At 32.2% G+C, this 7,098-nt stretch overlaps 1 long non-coding RNA gene across 1 annotated transcript; it reads right to left on the reverse strand.

Moving 5' to 3' along the window:
• Nucleotides 1-1,668: 1,668 nt before the first annotated feature.
• On the reverse strand, nt 1,669-6,500 carry LOC136285973 (uncharacterized). Its single transcript, XR_010719630.1, has 3 exons — nt 5,786-6,500; nt 5,305-5,416; nt 1,669-3,231 (listed from the first exon to the last, which is right to left on the reverse strand). It is a non-coding gene; the product is annotated as an uncharacterized lncRNA (long non-coding RNA).
• Nucleotides 6,501-7,098: the final 598 nt, after the last annotated feature.

The raw sequence follows: 7,098 nt of genomic DNA on the forward strand, positions 1-7,098 counted from the left end.
GTTTGGTCAGTTGTGTGAATCCTTTCTTTTTCCTGTCAGTTGTCTTGTTTGTCTCAGCACATTTTTATTTATTTATCCTACAATTTTACAGATGCCTTCCTTCCCTGAATACATTCTTACAATAATAAAAGATCTCTGGGATTAAATTTTAATATCAATGTCTTGCTGATGGAAAGAGGTTAGACTTGTTCACATTTCTTGGCACACATACATGGCTGCTATCTTTCTTTTCTTTACATCACTGATTTAAAATTTGACTTTCCCAACATTTCCTTAAATTTTGCACAGTTTAGTACCAATTAATATATTTCTCTTTTATTTTATTTTGAGTTCACATTTTTAGTATGTACTGTTAATGAGTATTCTGACATTTTGCTGTAGTTAAATCCTACATGGTTGCATGCATACCCATAGCTTTTAAACCTCAGAAGCTGGAAGCAGGGGGTGATGTAAGGGAGCCCACTCATTTATTCATGAACAATATTCCCTCATTCTTTTCTTGAGTGATTAAGTGAAGATTATTCTGTCTTTTTCAGCAAAATTTACCAACATGTTTTCCTTTAGCAAAAGCAGCAGGGAGAAGCAAAGACAGAAAAAGGGAGAAGGCTTAACAGTTTTAAAAATCAAGGGCAAAGCACGTTACAGATGAAGACAGCTGTTTGAACAGAACACAACCAAGCTGTGACTTTCACAGTATTTAGATATTCAGAGGATTCTGTCGCTTTGTAAAACACTTGAAAATCTACTAATGAGCCCTGCTATATATTTGACCTTGTTGTATATTCTTCTTCTGTTGCTACCAATATTGATATGTGAAACTAGGGAAAACCTTCATATATTTTCTGATCTGACTATACTACAGGGCATAAATGTAATAGACAAAATGCTTTGGTATTCATAATTAATAGAAAAAACCAACAAACTATTTTCTTTAAAATGTTAAGCAACTTTATAGCTTTTACTAACCTCAGTAGGAGTTGAACCTTTTTGAAAACAGGTCACATATTCAGGCACTTTACATTTACGTTTTTCTTATCTAACCCCTCACGATAGTCTGTTTTTGTACTTGTATCTACAGTGACTTACTCTATAGCAATTTCCATCTCAGTGACTTAGAGAAATGAAGCTGGTTTCTCTTTTTGTCTTTTTGTTGTTTTTTTTTTTCTTTTCCCCCTCATGTTCCCCCTTGCTTATGATGAGAGTAATAGCATTGTAGGAGGTTTGACTGCCTAAACTTATTGTTACCCTAGGTGACCTTCTACCAGTATTTCAGCCACAACACAATTGTTTCTTTTTAAATCTGTATGGTGCTGATAGAAATGGAAATAGTTTCAACTCAATTCTACAGTAGAATAAGAAGCCAAGGTAGGAGAACTATATTACTCAGCAAATCACAGTTCCAGGAAAGGCTTATTGAACAGCTAGTGAAGCAGAGACTAGGTAAAATAACTCACTGTCAGGTACCAGCTGTCATAAAAGATTAGACACAGACATTGAGCACATAGAACTTTTAATTTGATTCAGCATTTGTATTCCTTTCTGGTATAAGACTCAAAGATTTCCACTTCAGCTGTCAGTGAATGGACAGATTTCTCTCTGTGGCCCACTCTATAAACATTAGAAGGAGCAGAGTAATACAGACTATTACCTTGTATCATAGGGGGAAAAAGCTCCAAAAGACTTCTTTTTGATTGAAGATATTAGTTATTTTGCTTGTTATGATAATATTTCCTATGTTATTGTACAAAAGCCCAGTTTCATGTACAGGTAAGAATATGCTACAAACCTTCTATTATAAACTCTTAGACTACACTCAGAGGATTTTAGTGTAGGTGTCATGGATTATAACTCAAAACGTGATTACAGGTCATAAATCTTAAAGCCAAAAGCACTTGTGCTGAGGATTTTTTTTTTTTTAATTTGCATTTAAGGTTTGTTTTGTTTTGTTTTTAATGTGGATGATAACTGTTGAAAACACCTATTCAAATAGAACCATAAGATGGATAAAAATAAGGCTTTCTTGTCCATATTATCACTTCAGAGATCAGTGGAAATTCTTTGTCTTTCATTCAGTGGAATTGCTCAACATAATCAGTTTTTAGATGAGTATTGGTTTACAAAGTCACAGGTCCTATATGACATAGGTAAATTTCAGGTATTTTTACAGGTCCTATATGACATAGGTAAATTTCAGGTATTTTTAACTCTATGAAATTATATTTAATGAAAATGTGAGCAATATGTGTATTTGGATCTTCCCTGTGAATTAGACTCATAACCTCCAGTATCCACCTTAGTGATTTTGCATATAAAATTGCTTATTTACTTGTTTATGTTTTAGAAATACATTAAAATTTTCTTAAAATAAATATTGATTTATTGCTTCCAAATTAATCTGCAAAAAGGGAACCAAGGAAACACTTTTGACCCATTAGATATCCCACTAGATATCTAATACTGGTAGAACTCCTATTTCTCAGAATATGTTAAACTTAGGAGCTTTACTCCATTTCTTAGAGAAGCTGAGAAAAAATTATTACTCTTTAGCATTTGCAAGATGAAAACCATCTAATTTTTGTAACTTGTCTATTAGATTATTCCTTCCATATGGCAATCATATTTCCTTCATGAAAACAGACGAAAACAAGAGAAGGCAATAAAATTCTTATTTAAGCTTTAAAATGCTGTCAGTAAACTCTTTAATAGAATTACAAGGTAATAGGAAAGTTTAAACTACAAAGGGTATGGACCCAAGGAACTGAAATCTAGTTTATATTTTCAGAACAGGTATGAAATTATTTTATTGGGCTTTTCCTTATTTAGGAAATTTTTTTGCTAATAGTGATATAGCACATAAATGAAATGAACATGTTAGTTCAGTAATTGTACAACCTCAAATGAAATTGACCCTGCTGTCAGAATGGCAGTGTTAACATGAATAACCCAATGTGAAACTATTGGTCTAGTGAAGGAAATGTAGTAAAAGAAATAAAAAGGAGGAAATAAAATTCAGTCAAAGATACACTAGTGGCATCAGTGAGTCACAGTGTTGTCATATCAGTAGACATTCTTCAGGAATACAGTTTCTATAGAGGCTGTATTGATTACAAGCAGTGCTGTTTGAGCTGGAACTTCTGTTTCCTGAAGAGGGATTTGGATAAAATGAATATTCCATTGTTAGCTAATTCCAAAGATGTCAGTTTGCATGTCTTCTCTGTTTCTTCTGTTGACCTGCCTCAGCAGAAAACCAAATGGTTTCTCCATCAGATAGACAGTAAATGAAAATAATCTTCACATCCTTTGTACATTAAAGAAAGGATACCTCTGGACTCTTTGAATTTTAAAACAAAGAAATTGACAAAAAATGCTTTTGTATTTAATGAAAGAGAGATCTGTAAAGATTTCTTTTACTGTAGGGTAGCTCAGGTACTGGTTTCCCACGTGGCATCACAGTAGTATCTTTGAAGCAAACCTTTTATTTTCTTTGCTTAAAATTAATAAAATTTTATTTAACTTTATGTAATTTTTCTTGTCATTCATCTACATCTAATTTTTTGACAGCTCTTTTCTGTCTTTCCCTTACATAATACATAGCCACATGATGTTAGCTTGTCCATAAGGTAGGTTTATAGAATTTTTTTTTTTTTTTTTTTTTTTTTTTTTTTTTTTGTTCCTTTTCACAAATCCATATTCTTCCAATAAACACAGAGGAAAATCCTTTTCACAAATAGTTCTTGTTATTTTTCCCCCTCTGTTGTTTAAAGTGATGGGCTAAGGAGGATTAATATCATCCTCTAACTATAATGCAACTAAACCATATCACTTTCTAATTAAGTTAAACTGCTTAGAATTAAGGTAACACTACATTTTTTTGAACTAGAAAACTTATAGTAGAAAAGGCTAGAGGATAAAAATAGAGCACAGTCTTTTAATGCTTTGAAATTCGATGGTATATTTTCTTTCCTATGTGCTGCATATTGCTAAAACTGGAGTCATCACTGATTTAGTCATATTGTACAACTCCCACAGTCCGTTTTGACCAGCACATTCCCTGATAGTTTTAAATAAAAAAAAAAAAATAGGTGTATTATCCTGAGTTACATGCCACAAGCCCTTTTTTAAGATTTGCAACTGAAGCAAAGCAGTGTCAACCACAATATCCTTTTTTTATTAATGTTCTTTCCTCCTATTTGAAACAGGTGAAAATTCTCTCCCTTATTTCTCATTACATATGTATAGAAACTTGCTCAACTTCTTTAGAGTCTTCAGTGAAGCAAAGTTGCATCTCAAATTTGTCCTTATCGTATGTCCTTGGCTTAATTTTATTTATGATTATTTTTATCTTTTCAGAAACCATTTTCTGTGGGTGTACAGAAAAAGCTTTTTAAAAGTTCTGCCATAGTAGTCCTTCCCATCTACAGGAACAGCAGAAAAACATGACCTGTGAAAGTCTTGATATTTAAAAATAAGCAACCAAATAGAGGAATTTTTTACTGTTTCAAATAGAACAAGCTGCAAAAATGTTGAAAATGGAATTCTAAAATTAAACTTTATATTTAGCATCATGAAAAAATAAAATATCCAGGTCATAAGAAGCAGATGAGTAAGTCAATACACCTTAATAGGCAGTTTAGAACTTTGTGAATATTTCCAGACACATGCCAACTGCATCAGGTTCTAATAAACTAATTAATTTAGAACTAGGCACATTAGAAATGCCATGAAATTCAATAAGGCTATCAGTAAAATATTCTTTTTAATGCATAAAGCTTAAAAAATCCTTTGTTATAAAAAATTCCTGTAGAATATTTTCTGGGTGTGTGAGAGAGAGATGTTGTGATTCTTGCAGATTCTGTATATTTTCATATAGTCTGGAAATTAATAACATTGTTTCTTCTAGCTTAAAAGAGGTAGGAGGAAAGGGACATACCAACACACAGAATTGACCATTATGTTTGTCCATTGTCAAGTTTTTCTTGTAGATATTTTTTTTTCAGGAAGAATAAGAATTTCATATATATATATACACACCAATCTGACCAAGTAGACACTGAACTGAATCAACACATTACGATTTAGCTGAATCCTGGATCAGGAATTTAAATCATTTTTGCTACTTCTAATATCCAAATGCCACATGGTTTCCTCACCTGGATAATATACCCAGAAATGTCTTTTTTAGACCTTAGTTTCAATGTAACCTCAACACACGTTAACCTCAGATTCAACAGAACCTGAATCATCCAGAATGTTCTCAGTGAATGTCCAGCCATTTCCCCGTATTTTATTACTTTAATACTTTACCCATGTGGGAACAACTTCATGAATTAAGGCAGGAGCTCCAAAATGAGAGTTGTCTCTGTCTCTCATCTCAATGTTAAGCATTCACTTCTGCTTGAGAATCCCAAAGAAGAAGCTGGAAGACAAAGGTTCATAAGAAACAGGATTTCTCAGTTCTTGCTTCAAATAGAACCAATTACCTTGAATTAGCAAGTGGAATATAGATGATTACGTACTCCAATATGCATAAATTATACTTTTCATATGAGCACAGCAGACAAAATGCCAACATATTAATTTATCCAGGCATATTACTGCACTGTAAGGAAGGATGGCTTTCTCATTTTTCATTATTCTGATACCTTAAAACTTGCTTTATTAGCTTAATTATTTCACACCTGCTAATAATACTTCTTTGACTGGAAAAACAAATTGTATGATATAGGAGTTATATTATGCCAGAAAGCATGTGATAAAATAAACAAGCAATTCTTTTCAGAAATACCTTTGGTGGAAACTGCTTTGGAGAGTGGAGTGCTGAATTTTAATTTCAGGCTGCAGCCAATAACTAGTAATCTCTAATATTTACTGTTTATGGTACTGTTGTAATTTATGGTAATTTCAACTAAATGACCCAAATAATACAAATGTTTGATTCCAAATTAATTTAGCTTATGAAAATCCCATTTAAAACACATTTCTTTGAATTTCAGAGGAATTGTCTTCATTCAAATATAATTACTGTCCTGCAACATATTATTTCAGGCAGCACCATAAGCTTAAAAAGATATTTGATCAATACGACTAACAGAGAAAAATAGCATTTGGGATTTTTCAATGTAGAGATGCTTTCTACTTATCTGTTAAGTCTACAAGAAAAAATAATTAAAATGAATAAACATTCAAATGTGTCCATCTCCTTTGTTCAATTCAAAATTTACTGTTAGTTACTTTGAAAAGGAAGCATAAGAGCAGCTGGACCTTCTTTAATGTATATTTGTCACAGCAATCTCGAAGATAGGCAATGAGGAATAGTAAAAAGAAAAGGAATACAAACATTATCTAATATCTATACTAAAACAAAGCATAATGAGCTTTGCATTTTAAGAAAAGAAAAAAAAAAAAAGAAAGGACTGAATTGGTTCATAAACCCCCAAATATCTGGAAACCCTAGGTATTTCATTAAGGCAATGTTGTGCCCAATATAAAGCCAGTCAGATCTTTACAGATTTTAATAATCAGTGTAATCACAAAACTAACACGTAGCACCAAAGTGTTTCTCCTTTCACCTTCACCTGATGCCTTCAATTTTTGTTCTTTTCTGTCCTTTCTTGATATTTTAAATTATCTCAGCGTTAGTTTTCAATACTAGCTATTATTAAATAATGGAATTAACACTTTCCCTAAAATTTATTTATTTCATAATAAAAACTTGCACTACCAGTAACATTTCTACAAAATTGCTTCTGCCTTTCACTTTCTTACTTAATTCCATAATATGATTAAAAAAATTATGTTGGTACATTCCTGACATGGGGTTAATACATTAGCATTTTCACTTGATTTAATCAAGTGCATTGTTACTTTAGAAAATTATTCTGTGAAATGAAGTAAAGAGAAAAAAATACCCTGGGAATACATCCATTGTCTATGAATGTTTTTTTATCCCACATTCTCCCATTAAAGTAAACATTTGGCTACTCTTCTCAGCCTTACATACTCGGCCTGTGATTTGAGAATCAAGTTGGCTCCTTTCCATCTCATCTATAATCACCAATAACACATGTTCGGCAGGCCAAATTAGTCCCTTGTTTGCAC

The sequence above is a fragment of the Chamaea fasciata genome, unplaced genomic scaffold (assembly GCF_029207755.1).
Source record: "Chamaea fasciata isolate MVZ Bird 193981 ecotype frontalis unplaced genomic scaffold, bChaFas1.0.hap1 SCAF_2, whole genome shotgun sequence".
Taxonomy (NCBI): Eukaryota; Metazoa; Chordata; class Aves; order Passeriformes; family Sylviidae; genus Chamaea; species Chamaea fasciata.